We start from the raw sequence: 18,924 nt of genomic DNA on the forward strand, positions 1-18,924 counted from the left end.
TCTTGAGATCAATATGTCAACACTGGGTCCCAGTGAGCAAGAGGTTAGGGAGAGACACTCTCTGTGCCTTAAGGTTTCTTTACCAAATGTAGAAATCATCATTCCCACTCATTTCAACTGGGGAAAAGTTAACCATAGGTCACACATAATTGTAGGGTGTTAAAAATAACCTAAACTCGGCAGCCAGCTATTCAGCCACAATTTAATTATTGTAGAAACAGTAGAGAAACCACTTTGGTAGACAACCAGCAGTTTCCACCACAAACCAAGTTGTTGGAATCACTTGCTTATTTTCCATGGAATTGACACACACATATCCTCTTGGTATCCACATTCTTTTATTTAAAATGTTGAGGGTTCCTTCCCCTATTAATAAGTGGTGCTCTGCACATTTATCAAGAAGATGTCTATGGAATTGTCAGCTTTCTTGAAGGTAAGCTTAGAAACAATTCAGCTCCCTACATTTATATTGTTGCATTCCTACAGGCCTTTATGATGGTCATTTGAATGTGGATTTCAGACAGATTGATGTGGAAGAAGAAAATGTTGATTTGGGATCTGGATGAAGGGAAGGATTTCTGCCTTTCAATTAAAGAGAAGATTATATGAGGGTTCTTGTGCAAACCCTACACTCTATTCTCATTCCCATCTGCCTCTAGTATGTTAGTTATTACATCTTTCACAGCTAACCTAAAGGGCATATATAGATAGTATGTCTAGAAAATAATTTTATTTAGTGATTATTATTGTAAGAATGTTTTGGATTTTTTTTTTTGGGTCACACCTGTTGACGTTCAGGGGTTACTCCTGACTCTGCACTCAGAAATCTCCCCTGGCAGGCTCAGGGGACCATATGGGATGCTGGGAATAGAACCAATATTTGTCCTGGGTCAGCTATATACAAGGCAAACACCTACTGCTCTGTTATCTCTCCGTCCCCTGTTTTGAAATTTTTTTTGATAATATCAAGATGTGAAAACAGCACAGTGAGAAGAAAGGTCATGGGCAAAATGTGAAAATTCATTTGAATGAAATGGAAGAAATAAATGCTTTCAGAACCTAAATTATGTTGATTTTAAATCAAAAGAGATTGAATTTTAGGTGTCTAGCAAAACATACTATGAGTTAGCCAGAATTTTCCAGAGAAACAGAATCCATAGGATATATCTGTATATATACACTTACATGTATATACATATCTACATATGTAGATAGATGCATATCTACACAGGGAGATCACTCATAATAAATTTAATACATTTAAATATGAATATGTTACATTTACTTGATCATTTTTGGGGGAGGTTTAGACCACACCTAGTTGATCTGGAAGCACTTCTGGTGCTATGTTTAAGGAATACTTTTGGCAGTGTTCAGGCAAATATGGGGTGCCGGGGATTGAACCTAGATTGGTGGCATGTAGGGAACATGATTTATCTGTTGTACTATTTACTTGGGACCAAGAGAAGTTTTATTTTAGGAAATAGTTCCTGTGAGTTTGAAGGCTCAGATCTCATGATTTGCCATCTGCAAGTTGGAGGACTGGAAAAGCCAGTGACATAATTCAGTCAAATCTGAGCACCAAAGGAAAAACTAATGTAGATCTGAACTCAAAGGTCCAAGAACATACAATCATAATGTTCAACCAAAGAAGATGCTGGTCTCAGATCCAATAAATGCAGCAAATGCTTCCTCTGTCTTTCTTTTAGTGTAGTGGATTTATAACTATGTGAGAAGGGCTATCTTTTCTTAGTTTACTTATCAAATGCTAATCTCCTGAATAAAAAAAATGCTAGTGAGGTAGGAGACTCTTTGGAATCTTCAGAGGAGTTGATAGTCCACTGCGTGGTCACCAATCCTTCAATTCTTGTTACAAGGGACTCATTCCCCCTCTGCTTTCCCCAAACCCCAGTTTAAGCAAAACTGAATCACTAACCATGAATCAGAAACAAAGACTGTAGCGTTAGATAATTAAATACTAGGCAAGCCACTCAGCCTTTGGCACTTGATAATTATGGACAGTTATGTGCTTCAATGGATGATTAGCAGCCTTCCTCATCTATATTCTTGGATGTCAGTAATCATCACCCCAAGCTGTGACAATCAAAAAGCTCTCCTGTAAACCCCAATATTCTCTGGGAGACAAAAATTACTTGTCCCTGAACATAGCTGAAAATTCGACCACATTTGCAGATAAATTTGCTGGGACATCTCTGATAAAAGAAATCTGTGATCTGATGAATGAGTGAGAAGATACCCAAAGATTCCAAGATACACAGGGGTCAGCCCATTATAGCAATGAAGTTCTTTTTTCACTCTGGCACTTTCTTGTCCATTTCCCACTTTGAAATTTAAGTTAATAGCACATACTAGACCTGATCTAGAATTTTTTCTTTATTTTTTATTAATTACTTTATTTAAACACCAAGAGTTACAAGGTTGTTCATAACACAGTTGTTTTTTTCTCATAGATAAAAAGGTGTGTACGATTGAATTTCAGTCAGACAATGTCCAACACCCTTCATCAGTGCACATTTCCACCACCACCAATGTCCACAGTTTCCCTTCTGCTCTAGGATTTTTCTTAATCTTAATTTTAGAGGCATGTGGGTAGAGACAGTTATGCTGAGCTCTACTGAGGTGAGTTAGAAAATAGTGCAGGAGGGAGCTAGAGAGATAGCACAGTGGTAGGATGTTTGCCTTGCACACAACCAATCCAGGAAAGATGGTGGTTTGAATCTCAGCATCCCAGATGGTTCCCATGTCAGGAACGATTTCTGAACGCAGAGCCAGGAGTAACTCCTGAGTGCTGCCAGGTGTGACCCAAATAATACAGAACAAAAAAAAAAGAGAGAGAGAGAAAAAATAAAGAAAATAGTGCAGGACCATAGTGTGAAAATAGTGCACAGTGCAGAAAATAGTGTGACCAGATGAGGTGCAAATAAATATAATAAAAAATTACCTTAATATCTAATGACCTTAGAGTTTAAGGGTCAGGGAAAGGACAAATGAGGTTCTGTAAATTGCTTCCCATTGCTGAAAAAATTTTTAGCATGAATTATTTATGTCTTGACATAGGTTGCAAAATTAAAAGTGTGACAACTTTAAGCAAACGTATTAGCTACTTCAGGGTAAACTTGAATTTGCTTTTAGATGCAATTTACTTTCCTATTTGCTCAAAAATTATCTTTGCCTTTACCAGGCGTTTTTATTTTGGGAGCTTAGAAGCGACTTTTGGAAAGGTTTGATTTGCTGAACAGCCTCTAGTTGTTTCAGTCAAAAACTCACTCCTACTGCCTTTGTCCCTTAGTACCCTAAGTCAGTTTGATGTAAAGAATTCTGAATGCTTGGGGAACTTGTGCCTTAGGGAACCCCAGATTTTACTTTTTGGAATCCTTTTGCCCAGAAGAAGATCTTCTCTATCATGAATTCTTTACCTAGAGGTGCTGAAAAGTCAGAATGTCTCACACTGAAATCTTTTCTCTCCAGTCTAGGAAGGGGTAAATATTTGCAATGCCAATATTCGCCAACATTTCTCCATCAGTAAAGAAAAACTTTCTCTTGAGTTCTGGTGGTGTAGAGAACCTTCTGTGTGTTTTGGAACATCTGTGGCAGGGACAGAAAATAGAGGAAAGAAATCGGTCAGGAGTAGAAAAGGCCTTAGGGGTTCCCCCATATCATTGTTGACCAATACACTTTGACAAAGGCACCTAATTTCTGTGTGCTTTATGACAGAAGAGCTCCTCGCTATGCGCTCAGAAGTCGCTCCTGGCTTGGGGGACCATATGGGACGCCGGGGGATCGAACCGCGGTCCGTCCAAGGCTAGCGCAGGCAAGGCAGGCACCTTACCTCTTTGCGCCACCGCCCGGCCCCAGAAGAGCTTTTTTTTTTTTTTTTTTTAATCATACATCAAAAGCGTATTGATCTGAGGTGAGTTGGGACATGAAAGCTAAATTAGTAAAAATCTAGAAGAATTGGATTTTGGGAACAGAGAGGTAGTAAATTGGGAAGAGCTTCCTATTCGGCCTCATGTAGTCCCCTGAGCCCTTCCAGGAGTAACCCCTGACTGAACACAGCAGGGTGTGGTACAAAACCAACCAAACAAGCCCCCACCCCCCCCCCCAAAAAAAAAACCCAAAACTACCAGGCTTTAGGAAGATTGGGTTTTATCTGACATCAATTCAAATACAATTTGACCTTTGTATGTGGGTGATCTCTCTGATTTTCTACCATCTCTCTGACACAATATTTAATGTCCTTCTTGGTGTCACACATAATTGGGAGTTAGGATATAAATCTCAGCCCCATCTTTGAAGAATCATCTTATTCAAGTCAGCAAGAAGATTTGGAATGAGGAGAATAAGGGTTTCCATGTTTCTGGGGTTTTTCTTAACAGTAAGAGCCTTAGATTATGTAATCAGAAAAATCCCATTAGCATTCTCAGCTGGAAATTGCTTAGGTAGGAGGAAGAAGGACGACAGAGTACTGCCCCCAGGGACTGGAGAGCCAAGTGATCTGGATCTTTGAACATCTTTGATTTTCCAACTGGGGCAAGAGGTTGTGATCTTTTTCAGAAACTGTAGCTCTTTGAGGAGACTGATAAGGCTCTTTTTTTTTTTTTTAAGAGCCCCCACTTTCCTTTCCTACCTTTTATACACACCACTGTTATTTCTCTTAGTCTTTCTCATGTATGGGATCAACCTTTTTACTGTTAGCATTATACCCTCTAATACCTTATATGCGTATATAATTATAAATTATTCTTTCCAACTTGAGTGTAAGTAGATTATGGGCAAGTATACATTTCACACATTTCTGTAGACCTCTACTGTTTCAAAGTTTTTAGTGCTTAGTACTTGAGTACTTAGTACTTGAGGCTCAAGGACATAGTTGTTGGATTGGATCAGAGGAGCCAGGAAGACTAGAACAAATTATTTGATTGGGAGGCAAATATGAATCTCAAATTTTGAAAAGTTTTTGGATGTCTTCAACAGAACAGACCACAAAGTCATGGCCTAGTGCTCAGACTCTGCTGTTATCCTGACTAAGATAGAACCAGTGGTGGGACATTGTTTATATTTTTATTTTTTGATTTTTCTTATCTATAAAAAAGGAAATCTAGTTGAAAGGGCAAGCATGAAAATAAAATGTATTTTTATATATTAATTGACACATAACCTGGTAGAAAGTCACTTGAATAGCATTAACTAGTACAGTATTTATTCTCAAGCCAAGATCTTACACGTTATTAATATAACTAGGTAATTTTGAAGGGACTACACTTGGTGGTCTTCAGGGTTTAGTTCTTGCTCCACACTGCAGTCAAGAATCACTCCTTGCAGGGCTCAGGGGACCATAGGGAATGCTGGGGCTCGAACCCACGTCAGCTGCATGCAAAGCAAGTGCCTTAACTACTGTCTCTCTAGTTCTATCAAGTATACTGTTTCTCTAATTCCAAAAAATATATCTTCATATTAAAAGGTTTGTTTTTATACTCTGACATTAGTTTTACTTAATATATATATTTTTTAGTTACCATAAATTACAAATGTATGCTGGGTTTCAGGAATACAATATCCCAACACTAATCCCTTTACTCTTTCCTCTGCCATAGTCTCCCCCCACTGCCCCTTCCACTGATTTCAATTCTATAACTTCATTTGGATATCTGCAGTGGCAGGCTCCTAATATTTAACAATTAACTTCCTGGTTAAAAAAACATTCAGGTTTTGCATGTTAGCTAATTTCCCTGGTACACATACTCTCAGCCACATCCAGTTAAAATCTGCCAGTAAATTGAATAAACAACTTGTGTAATTCTTGAAAATTTACCAATTAACTCACATTGCCAGTTTATTGCCAATGAACTCTCATTCCCACTTCTAAATCTAGACCCTGGATAGCTTTAACACAATGTCTTCTTACCCTGTGTTATCATTATCTTTGGTTATTGTCGCTATCATTGCTTTCCCTTTTGATGGAGACAATCTAGAAGTTGGCAGACTGGTGGGCCAGTATAGACCTGGCTCAGTCTGTTGTATATGGCTTGCAAGTTCAGAATGAATTTTAGATATTTAAATGGTTGAAGAGACTCCAACTTATATTTTATGCCATGAAAATAAGTAACACTCGGGGGCCGGAGAGATAGCATGGAGGTAAGGCGTTTGCCTTTCATGCAGGAGGTCATCGGTTCAAATCCCGGCGCCCCATGTGGTCCCCCGTGCCTGCCAGGAGCAATTTCTGAGCCTGGAGCCAGGAATAACCCCTGAGCACTGCCGGGTGTGACCCAAAAACCAAAAAAAAAAAAAAAAAACAAAAAAAAACAAAAAGAAAATAAGTAACACTCAAAGCCCAGGGACTAGGGTAGATTTTGACTGGATCACAGCCATGTTAATACCCCAGCTGGCACAATCTTTATTCTGTAACAGCAGTGTTGAGATAGAGACCGTGACTTGAAATAAAGGCAACTCAAACTCTATGCGACAATTGTCCAATAATGTTTGTTCAGTCCTGACCTAATCTATTAGGTGCTACCAAAAAAATCTTATTTTCCTCCCATGTAATATCTTATGATTTTATATCAACGTACCAGGCAGAAAAAACAGAGCTGGTACCACTGCTCTGGACTATCAAACTCTACCTCCTAAGCCCTCTAGAACCACCCTCTGTAGGTCTTCATAGCACCAAAAAGACACATTAAAAGGGACACATTCATACTTCGTAATGATCAGAGAGGCAAAGTATCTGAAGTCCCAGCAGGATGTGAGAGACCCAAGACCCAGACCTAGCACTTCTGGCTGGAAACCCACCATTTTCTTTCCTTGATGTTGACCGAAGTCTTTGCATTCTCAAATCTGCCTTTTCTCTTTTTGAGACTGACAGGAGGAGTACTTCTGACTCTGAAAGGAGTTACCTTCCTCCCCCTTCTGCCCATCACTGGGATAAAAAAGGGCTGAATGGTAGACCCCATTATTCAGACTGACATTTTCATTGCTTTGCGGTGAATTCCTTCTTCCTTGGATCTAAGATTATGGATATAGACTAGCTTTCATCTACAGTGATTTCCACAGGACACCGAGTCCTGCACTGGCTCTGCCTCCCATTTCCTACAGTTCCCTGCTTTCTATTTTCAGGTTCTTGACTATAATCTGAAGTGACCCTTTTTATTTGTTTTTTGGGCCACTCCTGGCTCTGAGCTCAGAAATTGCTCCTGGCTCTGGGACCATATGGGATACCAGGGATCAAACCTGTATCCATTTTGGGTCAGCCATGTGCAAGGCAAACACCCTACCACTGTGCTACCACTCCAGTTCCAATAATCTGAAGTGGATTTCTAAAGACTTCTGGCTATTGTCACTTCAGTTTCAGAGCTAGAATCCATATATGCACTATTGACATAGAGCTCTTATTGGTTTGATTGCCTATTTTTATAATAGTCCTACAATGTACATATTATTATGAATATTATGAGAGGAAAAAGCTTAGAGAAGGAAAGTGATTTCTTGGGATTGTCACTTTGGCTGTAAATGCTGTAATCTTTTGATTAGACCCCATAGCTGCTCTGTTAATCTATGACTCACCGCAAGCTGGGACTCCTGGGGACGCAGCAGGGGGTCATGGCTGCTCACCTGCTAGGAACTGGCATTCTGTGCAATGACATAGGAGCCTTCCAGGAATGATCCCTGGTTCTGCAGCCAAGACAAATTCTTCTAGACAGTTAACAAAGCTTTGGTGGCCAGGTAGGCATTATAGGTGGTTGCCAGATCAGTAAGTCTGAAGGTAGACAACTGGGTTTTTGTCATGTTCTCAAGACCAATGCAAGTTGGTGGAAGCCACCTGAGCTTCTATGAAACTGCATCCATGAAACTCTTCTCATTAAAATTCCCATGAAACTTTTCTCATCAAAGTGTGGTGGGGCACAGCGCCAACAGGAAGTCCTTAAAATTGGGCATCATGGTGGAGTGATGTTTAGTTCAGTATGCCATCTAGTAGCTCCTAAGTGCTGAGACATATTTGCCTGTGCATGCCTTTCTTCTTTTTTAAAAAAATATTATTAAAATATTATTTTATTTTATATTTTGGGCCATACCCAGCTATACTTAGGGTTTACTCCTGGCTCAGTGCTCAGAGATTATTTTTGGTGGAGCTCAGGGACCATATGGAATGTCAGCTTCAAACCTGGGTAAGCCCCATACAAAACAAGAGTTCTACTTTTATCTTTTGGCCACACCCAGCAGTGCTCTGTGTGTTACTCCTGGCTCTGCGCTCAGAAATCACTTCTGACAGGCTCAGGGGACTATATAGGTGTGCCGGGGATTGAACCCAGGTTGGTTCTGGTTTGGCTGCATGCAAGGAAAATACCCTACTGCTGTATTATTGCTCCAGCTCCAAGCACCTACCTTATATCTTTCTTTTTCAAGGCCTCATCCTGAAGTGGAAGCATTGCTGGCTGGGATGTTGGCTATGGTTTTGGCTGTGCTGTTTGTGTTTCCATCCTGACTTCCCATTTGCACTGAGTAGACACTCTTGCTCCTGATGGCCACCAGGATCAGCTGCTGATCTAATTTCTTTTTTTTATACAATCAATTTTATTTTAATATAATCTAAACACATACCAGCCTACAGCACCCGGTGTTCCCAGGTGGTCTCCCATCCAAGTACTTACCAGGCCCGACCCTGCTTAGCTTCCAAGATCAGACGAGATCGGGTGTGTTCAGGGTGGTATGGCCATAGACTGATCTAATTTCTACAAGAAGAAGAGACCTGAAAGGTCTATCCAGGTTCCGTTGAAGTGGCACAGGAGCTTGGCCAACACTTAGGGTTGATGGACAGTGGTGGGCATGGTAGAAGGTTGGAATTGGAATTGGAATTGGAAGTGGTTGGAGAAACAGGGGTGTTGAGATTGATGGCTAATCTGGGTATCAGGAGGGAGAATGAAAATGCCTATGCTGGGCTAGAATACCCCCAACTCCTTCAAACCCCACACACCACAAATGCCTTCACCAGCTGCTCTGTAGTCACCAGATCACATTCTTCTGCCTTTTATTATTAAATATATTCTTTGGCCATATAAAACTACTAGATAAGTACTGGTGTGGATGTGGGGAGAAAGGAACTATCATTCACTGTGTTGGTGGGCATGTAGAAGTTGAGCTTCCCACCTGGCAGCACAGAGGGAGCCAGACACTCAGGCTAAGGCTAGAGGTCTCAGGCAGAGTTTTGGGAGAGGGAGCCAGACCCTCAGGCTGAGGCTAGAGGTCTCAGGTAGAGTTTTGGGAGTGCTGTTAACCAGAGCTGTCTGGCCCAAATATCAGTAGGGCCTTTAAGAGAATGTATTCAGACTAATTTCCTAGCAGGGAAACATCAGTTAAGGCAAATGAGGAGGAGGGAGCCAGCCAGCAATTCAACACTGCCTTAATGTGCCAGTGTAAGCCCCACCACCTAACATAGAGTAGAAGAGAGCCTAGGATCAGACTTTCCAGAAATTGTCAGCATACATCTCGAGCACTCTCTGGACTCCCTAACAGAAGTGGACCTACAAAACAGGAGGAGTTATGACCTAAGGTTCTTAAAAACAAGGTGCACTGTATATGGCTCAAAGGGATCATCCAGGTGATGCTATAGCAGGTGAAGGCCAGTTTGCAGCAGGAGTGGAAGGAGATTCTGCCTCCCTATATGAACAATGCTTCACTCAATCATCCTGGATAACTGCCCTGGCTAGGCCTTGACTGTTTATTCCTATTGGGATGCTCTTAATAGGTCCTTGCATAATTGATTTTCTCACCTACTTTATTAAGGTGCACATTGGTGCAGTTAAGATACTTGTACTAAGGTTCTAGTATGTGCCCATAGCAGGGATGAGGAGGAGGAACTTCAAGGAAAGCCAAGGATTTGACTCAGGTCCATAAGAAGAGGAAGGTCCTGGGTTCTGAACAAGGAGGGTCACCATTTTGCAAGGACCACATGTTAGGCTTTCTCAAGTTTATTTCCATTAACACTGCCCCAAGCTACCTGGCCATACCAGTAGCCTATACGGGAAGGACAAGAAAGCAGTGGGAAGGTATCCTAGACAACAACCAATCATTTTATTTTGTTTGATTTTTGGGTTCCACCCTGCAGCACTCAGCACTCTTGGCTCTGCACTCAGAAATTGATCTTGGCAGGCATGGGGGACCATATGGGATGCCAGGATTTGAATCACCATTTGTCCTGGATCGGCTGAGTGCAAGGCAAATGCCCTCCCGCTGTGCCAGTCATTTTAAAGATCATCAAAAAACTAGAACCTCCCTATATCCACTCCCTATATAATCTAATTCATGACCTTGGACAGGGTTCAGTCTCTTGTGAGAGATAAGCCTGACCAGTCAGTTTGGAGCTGTTGGTAGACAGATTAGAGTTTTATTCAGCTTTTATTTTTTCTAAAAAAAAAAAAAGAAAAGAAATTGAGCTTCCATTTGACCCAGCAATACCGCTCCTGGGAATATAGTTTAGGAGTCCAAAAACACAATGTAGAAAAGGCATTTGCACTCCTATGTTCAACACAGCACTATTCATAATAACCAAAATCTGGTAACAACCCAAGTGACGGAGAATAGAAGAGGGGTGAAAGAAACTGTGGTATATCAACATGATAGAATACTTTGCAGCTGTTAAGAAAAATGAAATAATAAAATTTGCCTATACACAGGAAGACATGGAGAATATCATGTTGAATGAAATGAGTCAGAGTGAGAGGAACAGTCATCTGCATTATCACATTCATCTGCAGGCTATGTATTAAAAAAATAGTAAGAGAATAATACCCAAAGTCAATAGAAATGATAGGAGGAAATGCCAAGAAGGGACCACTATAACAAAAACACTGGACAAGAAGTGGGAACTGAAAAGAAGTAAAGTGATATGCATGATACCTCTTCAGTAAGAGGATTGAAAACCATAGTGTTTAAAAGGGGGAAGAGAAATAGAGCGAGAGAGACAGAGACAGAGACATAGAGAAGTGTCTACCATAGAGGTGGGGTGAGGAACAAAAGGGAAATTGTGGAAACTGGTGGCAGGAAATGAACACTGGTGAAAGGATGGGTATTGGAATATTGTATGACTGAAACTCAACTATCAACAACTTTTTAACTCTGTATCTCATAGTGATTTAATAAAAAAAATTGTGTCCAGTGAACTCACTCCACTTGATGCCTTATGAGATAAGAATATACCTATGAAACCAACCACACAATCTCTACCAGAAACTCAGCCCTCCTATCTGGATATCCCCTCCACCTGTTTTTGTTATTGTGCTGGTGGTAAGAACACATACCATAAAGTCCACCACAGTCAATTTTAAACCACACCACACAGCTTCACAATCTGTAGCTGCTATGCCATGTAGTAGATTTCTAGGACTTACTCATCTTTTTTTTTTTTTTTTTTTTGGGTCACACCCGGCGGTGCTCAGAGGTTACTCCTGGCTGTCTGCTCAGATATAGCTCCTGGCAGGCACGAGGGACCATATGGGACACCGGGATTTGAACCAACCACCTTTGGTCCTGGATCGGCTGCTTGCAAGGCAAACGCCGCTGTGCTATCTCTCTGGGCCCGGACTTACTCAGCTTTAACTGAATGTTTGAACACTTTTATACAATCTTGCCCTTCCCTTCTCTTCATTTGTTTTTGGGACCATCCAAGGGTTACTCCTGGCTTTTTTTTTAAAACTTATAAATTAACTCTTGCATGCTGGGGACATATGGGATGCCTGGGATCAAACCTGAGTTGGCTGCTTGCAATCAAATGCCCTACCCACTATACTATCAATCTGGCCCCATCTCTTTGTTTTCTGTTTCTTCTTCTCTCCCCTGAGTACCCCCAACCTGCTCTCTGCTTTAGGTCTACTCATATCAGATTCACCATCTAAGGGCTAGAAAAAGAGAGACAGAGACAGAGAGAGGTGAGAGAGAGACAGAGAGAAAGAATGCTCAATGGGCTGAGGACAAATCCTATATGCCAAATGCCTGAGTTTGATCTTTAACACTCTATGGTGTCCAGTTCACTGCCAATAGCAACCATTGATTCTCACCATGCTATGTAGCCCCCAAACAAAAAATAAAGCCAAACACAAATAGTCCTCCAACTTATCATCTAAGTCCTATTATCTATATCTGATTTTTTTTGAGGGGGGTGGTCACCAACAGGGCCCCTGGTGACACTCAGTCAACTAACCAGATGGTTCAATGCTCAGGACAAGGACCCGGTGCTGCTCAGGCTGGAAGTATTGGATGCCACCAAAGCTATACCAGGCAGTGCCAGGGGGTAGGTAGGGTTATTTGGTGCAAAGCGTTAAAACTGGAGTGTAAGGGCATGCTCTCCTGACCACCAAGTTTATCTGGCTACTGTGTCTGTCTTTTCTTTTTCTTTCTCTTTCTTTCTTTCTTTCTTTCTTTCTTTCTTTCTTTCTTTTCTTTCTTTCTTTCTTTCTTTCTTTTCTTTCTTTCTATCTTTCTCTTCTTTCTTTCTTTCTTTCTTTCTTTCTTCTTTCCTTTCTTTCTTTCTTTCTTTCTTTCTTTCTTTCTTTCTTTCTTTCTTTCTTTCTTTCTTTCTTTCTTTCTTTCTTTCTTTCTTTCTTTCTTTCTTTCTTTCTTTCTTTCTTTCTTTCTTTCTTTCTTTCTTTCTTTCTTTCTTTCTTTCTTTCTTTCTTTCTTTCTTTCCTTCCTTTCTTTCTTCTGGGTCACACCCAGGGACACTCAGGGTTCCTCCTGGCTATGCATTCAGAAATTGCTCCTGGCTTGGGGGACATATGGGATGCCGGGGGGGGGGGGTGTGTCGAACCGAGGTCTGTCCTGGATCAGCCATGTGCAAAGCAAATGCCCTACAGCTGTGCTATTGCTCCAGTCCCTAGTTTATTTTTATTTTTTATGTTTTTTGGTTTTGGGGCTACACCTGGTAGTGCTCAGGGGTTACTTCTGGCTTTGTGCTCAGAAATCATTTTTGGAAGGCTTGGGGAACCATATGGGATGCTGGGGGTTGAACCTGGGTCATCTGTGTGCAAAGCAAATGCTCTACCAACTGTACTATCATCCTGGCATTGTCTTATATTTTAAATTGTTCCAGTGACTATGGAAAATGCTCTTTCCAGATTATTCCAAAGCCTATGCGTTCAGACCTGGCTAGGTCAACTCTTCCTCCTGCTACTATGGAATATAACTATTAAAGACAAGTGACAATCTAGACATCTGAATAACTACTCAACCTACCCTAGGATTTGTCATCAAAAAGGGTATCTCTCAGCTAAGTTGTACATCTGGTTGTTTGGTTTCACAGCAAAAGAGTCTAGTTTCTTCTTTCTGCTTCAATTCTAGTCTGATAGGTTATTCTAAGCATATTTAATTTCACCCAAGGCTTTCCTGCAGGGCAAGAATGCATTGATTTATTAACTTATTACTGAGTTAATAAGTGGTACATGGTCTGGACAATGACTTTGGCAGTCCCACGGATACCAGTCATTTCAGGGCGAGTCCTTCTTTCCTGGAACAGTGATGTCATTTTCTTTGCCTGTGCACCACTCAACTATGTGTTCTTCGAAGTTGGCGCCTGGATCTTCCATTAGTACCTGAGGGATAGGATCTGGCATGTTGCATTGTTGAGCAAACACCAGGGAATGGGCGTGAATGGTGCCATTTCTAGACTGTAAAGCAGACACTGCAAGAACAGACACCTCAGGAGACTTTATTTTCCTTATCACTGGAGCATGTGAACTCAAAAGCAAAAGCAGCAAGTCTCTGTGGGAAAGCTGAGGCCTCTTGGGGCTGATAACCTTATGTCCAACACTACCCACTCCACTCCAGGAGTGGATGGAGATGGATGGAGTGGAACTTCAGTGCAATATGTCACCATGGGGACTGAATTGATTTCATGCACTTTAACTTTTTACAATGAAAGCAATTATGGTCTGGCAAAAGTGACTTAAAAATACTTTGTAAGACTTTACAAAGACCAAAGAGCTAGAAAAAAGTTATCTTCTGCAAGTCAAGTGTTTCTCTGTCTGACTATTCAATTTGGGTTGTTCAACTCTATGCCCTTTCTTAGCAGGTTCCTCAAGAGCCATGTGGATACTTTGGTGGCAATTGTTCTGGAGGGGAGGATCTTTTGAGGAGACGGCCATGGTCCCCTATGGAGGACCATGGAGGCTTTTGTGCCTCATGGCATAGATAGCTATTAGCACAAGGCTGTAAACCAAGAATAGCATGCTTGATAAAAGTTTGTGAATAGTAATTAGTGTTTCCCCAAGGCCTCCCTCACACGCAATGATTTTTGGGTCACACCTAACAAAGCTCAGAGGTTACTCCTGGATCTCACTCAGGAATTACTCCTGACAGTGCTCAGGGTACAATATGGGGTGTGAGGAATTGAACCCTGGTTGGCTGCATAAAAGACAAATACCTTACCTGCTGTACTATTGCTTCCAATCCAATTCCAATCTTCCTCCTCTTGCTTTTCTTCTTCTTCCTCTTTAGCTTCTCAATCTTTTCTCTTCTTTCTCCTCTTTCTCTTTTTGGCTTTTTGGTTTTGATGATGCTCAAAGGTTACTCAAAGGTAACTCAAAGGTTACTCAAAGGTTTTGATGATGCTCAATGGTTACCCAGTAATGCTCAAGCTTTACTCCCGACTCTGTACTCAGAGTTATTCCTGGCAGTGCACAGGGGACCATGCAGAATGCCAGGAATTGAACCTGGGTTGGCAGTATGCAAGGTATGTGCCACCCACTGTACAATTTTTCTAGCCCCTTCTCTGCTTCTTTTATTTTCCTCAAAGCTCTGGAGTCAAGTTATATGTTCTTTTTGGGTAATATCTTCTCTCTGAGCCTTAAATCCCTTCCTATAAAAAGGAAATAATAAAGTCTACTTCACAGTGTTCTGTGAAGGTTACATGAGATAGTAAAAATAGAGCTTATAACAATAGGATACATCGATACAGCTCTTAATGAAAATCAGGCATATTCTCAAGTGTTCTATATATATGAACTAATTTCATTTTTCTGAGAATTTTGATATATGCGAAGCACCTAAAAGTTAGTCTCTATCAATGATAATTATCCAAGAAATAAAAGACAGTTCTTATTAGGCCAGTATCAAACAATATAGCAGAAAGAGATGTGATAAAATAATTTATAGTAGGGTTTGAATGCTAGCTGTGTATCACTCTAAATTTTGAATTGGTTGATTTTTTTCTCCATTGTGGCATTTTTGGACTTTGTCAAATGTGGAAGAGATTTTATTTTTCTTTGCTTTCTCGAGGGCCCACACCTAGCACTGCTCATGCTCTGCAGTTAGTAATTAATCACTCCTGGCAGTCCTCAGGGGGCCATGTAGGATTCTGGGGATTGAACTAGGGCCAGCAGCATGCAAGGCAAATGCCCTGCTCATTGTACTATTACTCTGGAAGAAATTTAAAATTTCACAAATAAACTGTCATATACCTTAATTCCAGGCATACTGGGGACAAGATTTCTACTTGGGGGGCCGGCGAGGTGGCGCTAGAGGTAAGGTGTCTGCCTTGCAAACTCTAGCCAAGGAAAGGACTGCGGTTCGATTCCCCGGAGTCCTATATGGTCCCCACAAGCCAGGGGCTATTTCTGAGTGCTTAGCCAGGAGTAACCCCTGAGCATCAAACAGGTGTGGTCCGAAAAACCAAAAAAAAAAAAAAAAAAGGAATTTCTACTTGAAAAGTGACTTGATTAGCTTTGCTCTTCTGATTATTTAGTTGGTTGTGCATCGAAAGATCATTCAGTCAGATATTTAATGGACTTATCAGGAGGTCTGGAAGAATAGCCTGCCACTTTTCAGTGTTCTTAGAAAGGTGTAGGGTAGGACTGGGATATTTCTGTCTGCATTGTAACTGTTTTTCTTTTTTTCTTTTTTGGTGGTGGTGGGGTGGGACTCCAAGTAGTTCTCAGGGTTGACTCCTGGCTCTTTCCTCAGGAATTATTCCTAGAGAGATTAGGGGAGCATATATGGTGCCAGGGATTGAACCTGGGTTGGTCACATCCAAGGCAAGCACCCAACCCACTATACTATTACTCCAGCCCTGAACTTTTGGGTGCTTTCTTTCAGTCATCAGCTATTAGAGAATATGTGTTTTAGGCCAGTGGCAAATGAACAGAAACTTATGGGAGTTTGGATCTAAATATATCCTTATTTTTTATTTTGACTATTTTTTTTTCCTTTTGGTTTTGAGGCCACACCTGATGGTGCTCAGGGCTTACTTCTGACTTTCTTAGGGGACCATATGAGACTTTGAGTATCTAATCAAGGTCAACCACTGTTGGGGTATGGCTTGGTTGTTCCACAGTTCCCAAAAGGGAAATGGAAATCCCATATTCCCTATGGAATATGGAAGAAGAAGGAGAAGCTGTTCCAGTTGTAATAATCCGCAATAAATAATTCACACAGATATGAAAGTTATAAGAGGCAAGAAGCTCACACTACAAGCTGTTCACCCACAAGCCAGCCACTTCACACGTGGAACTATGTGAAACTACAAGCATAGATAGAGAAAAAACTCTCTCTCCAGCAATTCTGCTTTGTATTTATTTAACACCAAACAAAATTGCTCCACCCCCAGGGGTAGGGGAAAAGAAAGGCAGAGAAAACACAGATACAAATGGGAAAAAACCACAAACCAGATGTAAGGTGGTTTTTTCTATCTAATGTTGTAGCTCTCTGCCCCCCAGATTCTGATTTTTTTTATAAAAGTTTGTAGGAACAGGGCCCGGAGAGATAGCACAGCGGCATTTGCCTTGCAAGCAGCAGATCCAGGACCAAAGGTGGTTGGTTCGAATCCCGGTGTCCCATATGGTCCTCCGTGCCTGCCAGGAGCTATTTCTGAGCAGACAGCCAGGAGTAACCCCTAAGAACAGCCGGGTGTGACCCCCCAAAAAAAAGTTTGTAGGAACAGTAAAGGTCTCACTGATAAACGGTTAAAAACCTTCCTTTAGGGGCTGGAGCCATGGCGCACTAGCCTAGGACGGACCATGGTTAGATCTCCTGGTGTCTCATTTGGTCCCTAAGTCAGGAGCAATTTCTGAGTGTATATCTAGGAGTAACCCCCGAGTGTCACAGGGTGTGGTCCCAAAACAAAACAAAAAACCAAGAAAAAACCCCCTTCCTTTAGGGACTGGAGCAGTGGTACAAGCAGTAAGGCATCTGCCTTGCATGCCTAGCCTAAGACGGACTGCGGCTCGATCCCCTGGCGACCCATATGGTCCCCCAAGCCAAGAGAGATTTCTGAGTGCATAGCCAGGAGTAACCCCTGAGCGTCATTGGGTATGGCCACCCCCCAAAAAAAATAACACACAGAAACCCTACTTTTAATGTGAATGGACACAACTTCATTTCTTTGTCATTTTGCTGCAAATCTGAGAAAACCTTTTTAACAGTTTCTAAATTGGCATCAGAAACCATGGTCCTAGACCAACAGCTTGTAGAGGAAATTCTAGGGCTGAGCGAAAAATGAGCTTCTTAAGGCTGTCATCTTTCAGTCTAGCTAAAGTTCTCTCTTTTAACTTCCTGTCACTATGCTCCCACCCAGAATAGTCATGTAGTCACCCCTCTCCAAGAACTTCTCTCACATGTGGGCCTCTGTCCACGAACTGAAACTCAAACCTGGTTTCTGATCCCAAAGACTGTTATTCTTCCAACCACTTTTAGCAGCAGTTACTGGGGGTTGCAGCATGGAAGTTGAGTGCCTGGATCCCCAAAACACAAGAATCCTAGACCTACAGTCCCAAAGAGACAATGGGCAGGAAGGAAGCATCGCCTTTCATTTCAGCCAAAGAGAAGGCCCAGGACATTCAGAAAAAAGTAGACATTAAATCTTCAAGAATGTGAGAGACAGGAGAAGTTTCCATTAGTTATCTGCATTTTAAAGAGTTGAACAAAAGAGCTGAGAAGTGGTTTGGAGAGATAGTACAGTGGGTAGGGCACTTGACTTACATGTGGCTGACCTGGGTTTCATCCTCAGCATCTCATAGAATTTCCTGGGCCCCTCCAAGAGTAATTCCTGTGTGTAGAGCCAGTAGTAACCCCTGAATATTGCTGATTGTGGCCTCAAAACCAAAACCAATGCCCCCCCCCAAAAAAAACTGGGGAGAGTCTTGAGAAAAATGAAAGGATCTAGGATATGGGATGAAGTATGGAGGTATGTAAGCTGAATGCCAAGAGCCTTTGGGGATTGGTAGCTCCAACGTACATAAGTAAACAGACATGAAGAAAAGCTGGCAGATTCACAGAAATGAACAAAGGGACATAGGCATTGACACACAAATGCAGTCTCCTGGATATTGAGAGAGAGAGAGAGAGAGAGAGAGAGAGAGAGAGAGAGAGAGAGAGAGAGCGAGAGAGAGAGAGAGAGAGAGAGAGAGAGAGAGAGAGAGAGAGAGAGAGAGAGAGAGAGAGAGAGAGAGAGGCAGCAATCTGGGCAAATATGTTCCATGTGATGGAAAGACACAAGCAGACACCCACAGTATGATGCTAGACCTCCTCCTAAATGGGTGGTCATGGGGGTTGAAGATACAAAGACAGAAACCAGGTGTGACTGAGAAAGGAAGGTGGTGACAGATTTTGTTGGTGGGTTAGACATGCAGAGACTAGGGGATTGCACTCAGGAGGAGGATTGCATGCAGGTACAGGAAAACACTTGCTTAGACAAGCAGTCACTGACATAAATAGGTGCAAAAGACACAGGATGATAAAGACCTCAGCACAAAGACAGAAGACAGAGGTAGGATGGGCTGGCATGGGGGTTCTGGTTCTGTGACTTCCTGAGCTTCTTCTCAAATAGATCTGTACCCTGAAATCTGCTTAAAAATTGGATTGAATGCCTAGATAACCCTTGACCCCAGCATATAGGGAAAAGAAGGAAAGAGAGGGAATGAAATT

At 41.7% G+C, this 18,924-nt stretch overlaps 1 protein-coding gene and 1 non-coding gene across 2 annotated transcripts in view; both read right to left on the reverse strand.

Moving 5' to 3' along the window:
• The window catches only part of SSRP1 (structure specific recognition protein 1), a 1,220,984-nt gene that overhangs the window by 784,441 nt on the left and 417,619 nt on the right, over positions 1-18,924 (reverse strand). The gene's annotated exons all lie outside the window — the stretch shown is intronic.
• On the reverse strand, positions 8,618-8,736 carry LOC126019174 (5S ribosomal RNA). Its single transcript, XR_007498931.1, has one exon. It is a non-coding gene; the product is annotated as a 5S ribosomal RNA (ribosomal RNA).

Source organism: Suncus etruscus, chromosome 9 (genome assembly GCF_024139225.1).
Source record: "Suncus etruscus isolate mSunEtr1 chromosome 9, mSunEtr1.pri.cur, whole genome shotgun sequence".
NCBI classification, from domain to species: Eukaryota; Metazoa; Chordata; class Mammalia; order Eulipotyphla; family Soricidae; genus Suncus; species Suncus etruscus.